Genomic DNA, 11,512 nt, shown 5'->3' with positions numbered 1-11,512 from the left:
TACTGCAGCTATAACAACAGCATGGCTTCGTCGTAGAAGAGTCCGGGTGCTAACCTGGCCTGCCTGCAGTCCAGATCTTTCACCTATAGAGAACATTTGGCGCATCATTAAACGAAAAATACGTCAAAGACGACCACGAACTCTTCAGCAGCTGGAAATCTATATAAGGCAAGAATGGGACCAAATTCCAACAGCAAAACTCCAGCAACTCATAGCCTCAATGCCCAGACGTCTTCAAACTGTTTTGAAAAGAAAAGGAGATGCTACACCATGGTAAACATGCCCCGTCCCAACTATTTTGAGACCTGTAGCAGAAATCAAAATTGAAATGAGCTCATTTTGTGCATAAAATTGTAAACTTTCTCAGTTTAAACATTTGCTATGTTATCTATGTTCTATTGTGAATAAAATATTGGCTCATGTGATTTGAAAGTCTTTTAGTTTTCATTTTATTAAAATTTAAAAAACGTCCCAACTTTTCCGGAATTCGGGTTGTACATTCAATCACGCACATTAACACCTGATGAAAATGGCGGAGCAATCAGCTATTGAAAATGAAAGTGAAACCGGAATAGCGGAACTCACATAAACTAGCGGCACACATTCATAATAATAGTCCTTCCACTATAAACCCACATAGGGAATTTAGAACAGCTATCATTGAATCCAACTATTCAGCAAAGCTACCAAATCTTCTAGTCCGGACTGCTGAGTGAATCATTGGAACAACCAGACGAGTTTAATGTGTGAACAATCCTGCGTGATCATAGCAACCGGTGATTATCAGAGATGGATTCATTAATTTTTTATTTTGAATTAAGAAATTATTGTATTATTTATACATAGATTACATACATTATTTGTACATTCTTTCAACATAACAAGTCGTGGTCACGAGAAATGAATGTCGTTCCCTCAACATAGCATCTCGAGGCCACGACATAAGGATGTCTTTACCTCGACAAAATGATCTTGTGGCCATGACATAATATCACGTTCCCACGAGTTAATATGACATTCCCACGAGTTAATATCTTGTGGCCACAACATATTATCACGTTCCCACGAGTTATTATGTCGTGGCCACGACAAAACTAAGTTAACCAAACAAGTCACCTTACGGGCACCATAGATTTTCAACCAGAGTATCAACTATGAACACATGAAATCTCGCAAAATAAGAATGGCGGATGATATGCAGGAAGAAACTGCAATGATAGTGTTTGGAATGATTTTATACCCTACACGTTGTATAAACATTCATGCTGTTGCCACAAATCAACAAGCTGATCCTCTATCTCTGCTGTCCACATCAATTTCACTTTGTGTTGCGCCATGACTGCTTCCATCTTCCGTCAGGATTTCTGATCGTAAATATTATAGATGCTGAATATTTACGATTTGTGATCGGGGCGGCTCCAACGTTCTTCCGATCAGGTTCAGACACGCTTAACGGAAAATCGGCCCTATTATCTTTTGGTGTGTACCCAGCATTAGCAAATTGTGTAAACAATTTGTACATTTTTTCTTGCATGTCATGTGTGGGGCTCCGTAATAACCTTAAAATTCCAAGGAGATGAAATATCAAAACTCAAAATATGTCATTTCCATACCTAAACTGTTTTGCACATTGATCATAAACACAGCTCAAGGGGTTCCTACCAGTGGCCCTCTTTCACAAAACTTTACATCTAATGAAGTTTTATCATGTAGAATGATTATTATGTAGCATTTTATTCAAATGCAATATTTCAAACTTTAATCCATGGGGGAAATCAACCCATGGCAACAGTTTTAAAGTAGTGAAAAAAATGCATCCTTGACAACCCTTCATCCAACACGAGCTGCAGGAGTCAGATTTTCTGTTAACAGGTTAAGGAGAAATTAATGACTGACAAGTGCTCAACGTATCCTGTGCTTATTGAAAAATATCTGACCTCGTAAAGATGTTCTCCATTTAAACAGAGTGCATGTGATCATGAAATCAGAAATGAAAGTGAATAGAAAGCAATCATTTATAGCAGTTCCCCGTTGTGCAAAAATGATATATAACATTAGAAATTAAGTGGGAGCAGGATTAAAAAAACAGTCCCTCGCATGACTCTAGTCTGGAAATATAATGGACAATTATTAAATAATTGCAGGTGTATCCATATAAATCCATACGAATGTTGAATTTTTCTAAATGACTGTTGCATTAATTCTTATATTTGCATTAAAAGTGCAGAAATGTGCTCACATGGACCTGACATTATTTTCTGTACTTGGACAAACATCTACTTAAAACACAAAGAGATCAAGCCATGTTTTTTTTAAGTTTGTCCCTCTAATGAGTAAAACAATAAGATATGAATGTAATGTGATTTTGCCAAAAAAAAAATTTATACATACAGTACTATTTCTGTATAAGCACATTATTTAGACGGTTTTATAGTACAGTGTGTGTGTGTGTGTGTGTGTGTGTGTGTGTGTGTGTGAGCAAGTGTACTGGGGTTACACAAGATGCACTCTCACTGCTGAGTTGCAGCAGGAAAGGCATCCTGCATAAAAAGTGCCATATCAGCTGTGCAGATTATTCAGCTGTAGTGACCTCTGACTATGGGAGCAAGCAGAGAGAGAGAGAGACTTTGACATTTAAAAGCTATCTATTTTAACCTTTAAAAATTTTAACATACTGTGATGGGAGGGGCAAGGCAGAGAGTCGTGGGAACAGAGAGAGAGAGGCCAGTGGAGTTACTGATAATTCGCAAAACCTGTGCCACTCACTGGTCTCGAGTGCTTTTAAGAAATTTAAACCTAACCAAATAAAATTCTGTTTAAGATATTAAAAAGAGGAAATTATTTACAACATTCCCAAAAAAAGAAAAAACAGCAACATGAAAGACAGTAAGTATCAGGTTCATTGCACACAGTACAAAACAAAGAAACTGAAATATTATATTGAAACAAAAACACGTTTGAATGAAAACGCATAAAATATATATATTTTTATCAATAAACGCTTATGTGGCGGGGGGGGGGGCGTGGTTTAGCGAAGTCTGCAGCGGGAGAGAGAATCAGGAGACGAGCGGTAAGTGAGTGGTTTGGGCAAAAATGATCATCACCTGTTTCTTGTTCCAGTAATTGGCGTGGAGAGAGTATAAAACGCCTGAGAGACGGAAGCAAGCGAGAGAGAGACGGACTGCTGACCCGAACCGGAAACCAAAACCGGAAAGAGTAAACCGAAAGTGTTGTGCCAACGTGTCAGAATAGAAGTCACCATTTGGTGTTTGTGAAGTTTCATTTATATTTTGTTAAATAAATACGTCAGCAGTCCAGCCGACCCCTTTGTCCTCTTCCTTTCCTCCAACAAACTTGCTACAGCTTATTAATGTATAGCCTTATGCAACAAGTACATGTGTAAAAAGGCCAGTTGGAGCTAAACTTTTCAGGACATTGGCCCTCCAGGATCTAGTTTGGAGACCCCTGTCCTACAGAATTTTTACTTTGCACATGCTTTTTGATCATTACAAATAATAATGTAAAATTATTTTCTTAGAATAGGAGATATGCTGTCTCTCGCATCACATACACTATCAGTTGTTAAGTATGTGGTCTTGAAGAGGATCTTTTTCTTGACTTGGACTCAAAACTTTTAGACTTGGACTTGACTTGGACTCTAACCTTTTTTGGACTCGGTCTCAACTAGTCCTGGACTTGGACTTGACTTGGACTCGACAAAGCTGGACTTGACTATAGCGCTACAACCAGACGATGAACATTATAACAGCAATTATTATATGATGCAGTCACACTTGTAGCAATATTTGTTAGTTCTGTTTGTTGATACATGGTTAGCATCATCTGAGGTCCTCTGAGGGGTCAGCATCATCTCTTCTCAGGTGTTCTGGATCCAGACTGGAGCTTGTGTAAATCCTAGTTACCACGGGATGTAAATCCTGTGGCAAAACATAGAAACAAATAGAGACGTCATTAGCATAGCTGCTGTTCCAACAAAGTAAAATTAATTAGTTTAACCCAAGCTAAAGAATAAGAATGCGCATTTGATCAGCTGCAACTGCAGTCACAATTTATGAAATGCATTATGCTTGGCGAAAGAGATGCGTTTTTAATCTAGATTTAAGTAGATAGAGTGTGTCTGAACCCCAAACATTATAAGGAAGGCTATTCCAGAGTTTGGGAGCCAAATGTGAAAAAGCTCTACCTCCTTTAGTGGACTTCCTCTCCTAGGAACTACCAAAAGTCCAGCGTTTTGTGACCTTAGGGAGCATGATGGATTGTAACATGGTAGAAGGCTAGTTAGGTACGCAGGAGCTAAACCATTTAGGGCCTTATAGGTAAGCAATGATAATTTGTATCTGATACAGAACTTAATAGGTAGCCAGTGCAGGATGCACCGGAAAGGGACGCGCAAGTGCAGGTGGGAGAGACTGAATGGGGACCACTGAGTTCTGCTTCAGGGAAACAGATCAAAATCGAGAGACACGTTCCCTCGGAGCGCGATGACTTTTCCCCGGAGCAGTCTCAGGGTGAGACATTAAAACATGCTTTTGAACAGGTCCGTACCATCGACGGTCAGCCTCTCCAACCTGCCCGTGTACTTACTTATCTGTATTTTGCTTGGTCGGTTATATTGAGTGACCCAAGATGCTCAGACAAAAGAAGATACAACTCAGTTATTAGTTCCAAGGAGCCGCAGGGAAATGCTTTTCCAAGTGGCTCATTCTAATCCAATGGCAGGGCACTTAGGACAGGCAACGACACTAAATCGCCTCATGACCTGATTCTTTTGGCCGGGCATTAACAAGAATGTGCGCAGGTGGTGCTATCTTGTCCTGAATGTCAGTTGGTAAACCCACCAGCCGCCCCTCCCATTAACCTGTTAACCTTTATTTGAATTCTGGCGCTCTCTCATGACAGCTTGTGATGCGCTCTGATGCACCTGTCATCTGATGGAGGCCGAACATAGCGATCGCCTTTTTCATATATGTGTGAGTGTGTTTTATTTTGTATGTGCCTGTTTCTGCATGATTTCCATGTGTTTGAGTGCAAATCAGCTCGCTGTTACTGTATAATCATGGCTATCAATGTAAATTCCATCTATATGAATAGAGAGTGGTCTCTCTTATCTCTATAACTGGCCATCTGCACATCAGCACGTATTTTCATTGTAATTCATTGTAAATGTTGCCTTTCTAGCAATCTCGGGATGTTCTGTAATTGGCATACAAAGTTATTGTTCTTACTCAGATTATTCTTATTGTATTTTCTAGAGCTTAAATAAATCACTTATATGATGTCTAAGTTACTGAAGAATCCAACAGTAACTGGGCGAGCCCGATAGTTTTAGTTCCGAAAAAGGACAGCTCAGTTAGTTTCTGTGTGGATCATCACAAAGTTCGACGTGTATCCAATGCCACGGGCTGACAAACTGCTTGATCGGCTCGGTACAGCTCATTTTTATTCGACACTGGACTCAACAAAGGGATATTGGCAGATCCCTTTGTCTCCATTGTACAAAGAAAAGACAGCTTTCACAGCACCGTTCCGATTACACCAATTTGTTACCCTTCCGTTCGGGCTGTTCACTTGGGACATAAACAGGTGCATCCCAAAATTGACAAGACAGCAGCCATTGCGACTTGTCCGCAACCCAAGACCAAAAAGGAGGTGAGAAGTTCCTGGGGCTAGTGGGATATTACAGAAGGTTTGTACAGTACCTAAATATTCGGACCTCACCAGTCCCTTGACTGTTCTTACTAATAAGGAGGCACCAGATACAGTCCAGTGGACGGAGACGTGTCAGCAGACTTTTACCCAGATGCAGGCTGCTCTATGTGATGGGCCATTGTTAAACCCTTGTGATTTTTCTCTCCCTTTTGTATTGCAGAGAGATGCATCGGACAGGGGGTTTGGTGCAGTCCTTTCCCAGGAGATCCCAGGTGCTGTACATTAGTCGCAAGCTTTCTAAGAGAGAGACTAAGTATAACACCATTGAAAAAGAGTGTCTTGCCATAAAGTGGGCCGTTCTCACACTTCGCTATTATCTCCTGGGACAGGAATTCACCCTCTGTTCGGACCACGGTCCTCTGCAGTGGCTCCACTGCATGAAGGATACCAACGCGCGGATCACTCAATGGTATCTAGCTATACAGCCTTTTAAGTTCAAGGTGGTCCACAGACCGGGTGTTCAGATGGCTGTGGCCGATTTCCTCTCCAGAAATGGGGGGGGGGGGGGGGCTGCAGACTGGATGGCTCCCCAGCCTGAGGTGGGGGTATGTGGCAAGGGGGGCGTATTTCAGTGAAGTCTGCAGAGGGAGAGAGAGTCAGGAGACGAATGGTGAGTGTGTGGTGCAAATGCAAATAGCCAACACCTGTGTCTTGTTTCAGTAATTGTCATGGAGAGAGTATACAGTATAACGCCAAGAGAAACAGGAGTGTGTGTGAGAGAGAAGGACTGCTGACTGGTGGGATTATGACCGAGCTGGAAACCTTGACAAAAGCAAAAGTTATTACACGACTGTGTGCACAGCAATCTGTTTGAACTGAGTATATAACAATTAAAACCACTGTCAGCAGTCAAGCCGATCCTGTCCTCTTCCTTCCCACACAAGAACCTCTTTACACAGAGTTAGAGCGCTTTGAGGAAGGCCGACATACAGAAGGTTACAATAGTCCAGTCTGGAAGAGATTAGTGCATGAATGACAATTTTGAGATCTTTTCAAGAGAGAAAATGTTTTACTTTTGCAATAGATCTGTTAAAACTAAGGAAACCTAACCTAGATGTAAAATTAGTATTTACTGTAGCGGGGCCTAGCAGAAGCAGTTTCTTTTAGCCATCCTCAGTGTTTTTTTTAACCATCCAAGTTCTCACTTCATCAAAACATAACAAAAGAAGTAAAGAAGAATCATTTTCAAGTTTGACTGGCAGGCAAAGTTGGAGGTCATCGGCGTAGCTATGATAGTTAATATTATATTTCTGGAAAATGGAGCCTAGGGGAAGCATGTAGAGCGAAAACAATAACGGCCAATAATAGAACCCCAAGGAACACCGTAAGGGGATGGACGCAGAAGGTGAGGTGAACGACCCAATATTTACTGAAAAAGTCCTACCCTTTAAAATAAGAGGTGAACCACTGTAATGCCATGCCTTGAGCCCCTACTACACATTTCAGTCGATTCAAGAGGATGCCATGATCAATAGTGCCAAAGGCTGCCCCCTGAAATCTGACAGTATCTGAATGGCAGATGACTCCAAATCAATGAACAACAAAAGATCATTCATAACTTTCAGTAAGGCAGACTCTGTTGTAAGCGAAACAATTAAGCTCAAAGGGAATCATTTAAGATTTTAAAGGGAATTTATACAGAATCAATGTTTCATGAAAATGAAAGTGAATGAAATGAAAATTTGGATTCCCAAGTTTACAGCAATACATGAAATTGCATAGACATGAACAGCCACCAATCACTTAATTAAAGGGATAGTTCATTTTCAAATTAAATTTTGGTATGTTTTTTTTATATAATTATTTTTATTGAATTTTCACTGTAATACAAAAACAACAAGACATCGCCCAAAACCATTACACAATTACAATATTCCTTGTAGTATAATAGGGCGAAGATGAGGATCCATATAGTCCAGATATGGAGTCCAGACTTTATAAAACAGGCCTGTTTTTTATGTAATACATAGGTAAGATGCTCAAAGGGATTCAGTTCAAAAATTATATTATGCCAACCTTTAAGTGATGGAGATTTATCACTAACCCAATTAAGTAAAATATTTTTTCTGGCAGCAAAGGAGAGAATATTATACAATTATTATACAAGCAGACAAAACTATGCATTTATTAGGTGTACCCAATAGTCAAGTCAAGTCAAGTCACCTTTATTTATATAGCGCTTTAAACAAAATACATTGCGTCAAAGCAACTGAACAACATTCATTAGGAAAACAGTGTGTCTATAATGCAAAATGACAGTTAAAGGCAGTTCATCATTGAATTCAGTGATGTCATCTCTGTTCACTTTAAATAGTGTCTGTGCGTTTATTTGCAACCTCTTGCAACTGCAAGAGTGTGTCTGCCTCCCAAACAATGTTAGGTAGGTTAGTCCAGAGTTTAGGCGCCAAATCGGAAAAGGATCTGCTTCCCGCAGTTGATTTTGGTATTCTAGGTATTATCAAATTGCCAAATTGAGTTTTGAGAACATAGCGGATGTAGAGAATTATAATTTAAAAGGAGCTCACTCAAATACTGAGGTGCTAAACCATTCAGGGCTTTATAAGTAATAAGCAATATTTTAAAATCTATACAATGTTTGATAGGGAGCCAGTGCAGTGTTGACAGGACCAGGCTACTATGGTCATACTTCCTGGTTCTAGTAAGAACTCTTGCTGCTGCATTTTGGACTAGCTGTAGGTTGTTTACCAAGTGTGCAGAACAACCACCCAATAAAGTGTTTTACCGGGCCGCGAAGAAATATAGAGCTGAGTATCATCAGCATAACAGTGAAAGCTAACACCATGTTTCCTGATGATATCTCCCAAGGGTAACATATAAAGTGTGAAGAGTAGCTGCCCTAGTACTGAGCCTTGAGGTACTCCATACTGCACGTGTGATCAATATGATACCTCTTCATTCACTATGAATTGATGGTGGTCATATAAGTAAACCATGCTAATGCACTTCCATTAATGCCAACAAAGTGTAAGTCACAAATTACACCAACTTTTAAAACCATCATCCAAAATTCCTGGGGTGAAATCAGGATTGTTTAATATTGGGGTAAAGAAAGAAGCCAAGTTAGATCTACCCTCAAGCCTACAAACAGATCTCAATGCTTTCAGAGAATTAACTACAATTGGATTATCATAAATCTTTTTTATGTTTTGAAAGCTCTTTACAAAAAGAAAAGCTCTTAAAGGAAATTGTGAAAAGGAGGATTCAATATCTAACCAGGTAGAGGAAGAATCATTCCTAACCCACTCTGCAATGTATCTCAGGTGGGAACTTAACTGATACATCATAGAACTTGGCAAATAAAGTACTGATCATTTTAATCTAGGTTTGCGATTACTCCATATAAAATAAGTCATCCAGCTAATCAGGCCCTTTAATGACCTATTTGAAAACAGTATAGGAACCATTCGAATAGGATATAACAGTTTGGGTTACACAATCATTTTTACAAGTGCTATCCGGCCCAGCAAAGATATTGGCAAGGAATTCCAATGTTCCAAATCCTGACGTATTTTCTTAAATAAGGGAACAAAATTAGATCCATACATCCGCTTAAAGATGTAGAAATACAAATACCCAAATAGACAAAACCTAGAGTTGACCACTTAAAAGGAAAACAGTTAGGTTTATGTTAGGTTTAGAAATAGGAGTACCTAAAGGCATAGCTTCAGATTTAGTTACATTTTCTTTATAACCAGAAAACTGTACCAGTTAATCAAATCAATCACAGCGGGAACTGACTTATCAGGCTCAGATAAAAAAAGCAATACATCATCAGCATACAGTGCAATCTTATGATGTATATGTCCTATCTGTAAACCTGAAATAGCTGTTGCAGATCTGATTGCTTCAGCTAAAGGCTCTAAAGCCAGGGCAAATAAAGGCAGTGACAGGGGGGAACCCTGCCTGGTGCCTCTATGCATAGGAAAATAATCTGATCTAAAGCCATTTGGCACTACAGCAGAACATGGGTCTGTTAACAGCACTCTGATCCACTGCACAAAATTTTCACCTAGGCCAAATTTATCCAAGACAAAAAAAAAGATAGGACCATTCAATCCGATAAAATGGCTTCTCCGCATCCAAAGACAGTACTAGCCCATCTATGAATTTTACTTTAAAGGAGTAAATAACATTTAAAAGGCGTCTAATATTATCAGATGAATTCCTACCCTGTATAAACCCTGTTTGATCAATCCCAATTATCATAGGCTGAATTTTTTCAAGACGCATTGCTAAGATTTTAGAAAGTAATTTCTGGTCGACATTCAGTAATGAGATTGGCCTGTAAGAAGAACATATGTCAGGACTTTTACCTTTCTTTAATATAGGCGAGATATAAGCTTCTCCAAGGGTCTTTGGTAGTCCTTTAACCACAAACGAATAATTAAACATATTAAGCAATGGGTCTACTAGCAACTCTTGAAACTCCTTTAAGAACTCTCCACAAAACCCAACTGGCCTTGGTGATTTACCATTCTTTAGAGTATTAATAGCATTAATAACCTCCTGTCTAGTTATAGGGTCATTAAGAAATTCTTTTTGTGTAACTGAAATCGTTGGAAGATTAATCTCAGAAAAAAAGTCAACCATTTGTTTGAGATGATCACCTGTTTTCTCAGAAGAATATAGATTTATATAAAAATCCCTAAATGTTTAATTTGGACTTCTCTGTGCATCTCTATGCTTTTTGAGGTGGTGACCATAGACCAGCATTATGTGAGTCACAGACAAGAATGGTTTGACCTAAAAATAACAAAATGGAAACTACTGCGGAAACAAAGAAACCTACATCTTGGATGCCCTTGAGGTAAGCTAAAACATACCAAAATTTAATTTGAAAGTGAACTATACCTTTAACCCTCGCATATGGGACTGCAGGTTCAAATAATACAGAAAATTGATCAGAAATACCAGCATTGAGTACTTCACCTGAAAATAGATAAAAACAGATAAAAAAAAAGTTAGGGGCAGTATAAAGAGAAGGATTGACCTAGAGTCATGCATACTTAGCCAGACTTAAAACCACATTAGCCAGCACACTGAGCAACTAAGCCACAACACAACAAATACATGGACACAGCCCTCTCTAAGACCATCTGAACCAAACCAGCATGTGGCAACCAATAATCCAAAAAAAAGTTGGAGCTTACTCATAGAAAACGGATGCATCTGTGGCGAAAAACTGCGTTTGGCAGGTGACAACTTGACTAAAGGAATCTAAAGACCACACTTTATAAAATCAATGTTTAAAATTCTGCAGGAGTGACTTCAAGGTTAGAGTCCAAAAATTTAAACTGCATGCTTGAAAGTCCAAAAGTTACAAATAAAGAAGGGCAGTGGAAGAGCAGCTGCAGTCAAAAAATGCCAGCGTTCGCTCAACCAGAAGTCACAGTGTAGCACAGTCAAAGTGAATTGCAAATGAACACAGACAAGGTAAGAAGGTAGGCGAAGGTAAGAGCTTGGGTAAAGTCACAACACTGCTCTCCCTTGCCAGACAAAAATGTGACACTGTGCTGCAACATCCTCAGCCAGGCTCCATTACACCAGTTTCTCCTTTTGTGTTCGTGCAGGGGCCGAATGTGGAACAGTGGCACTGTTACAGCCAAAGGGGGTTGTGCGGAGCCCCGCCTACCTGCAAGCCTACAGCAACAATACTCTATGTCACTGGCTCATCTATGCCCCAGAAGGTCACATAATCAAAGTAAAAACAACTCCTTATTCCTTGTGTTGGCCTAGTCATTGCCTGGTGTCTCCTCTGTCC

This window comes from Carassius carassius, chromosome 31, assembly GCF_963082965.1.
Source record: "Carassius carassius chromosome 31, fCarCar2.1, whole genome shotgun sequence".
Taxonomy (NCBI): Eukaryota; Metazoa; Chordata; class Actinopteri; order Cypriniformes; family Cyprinidae; genus Carassius; species Carassius carassius.
This window is presented reverse-complemented; position numbering follows the sequence as displayed.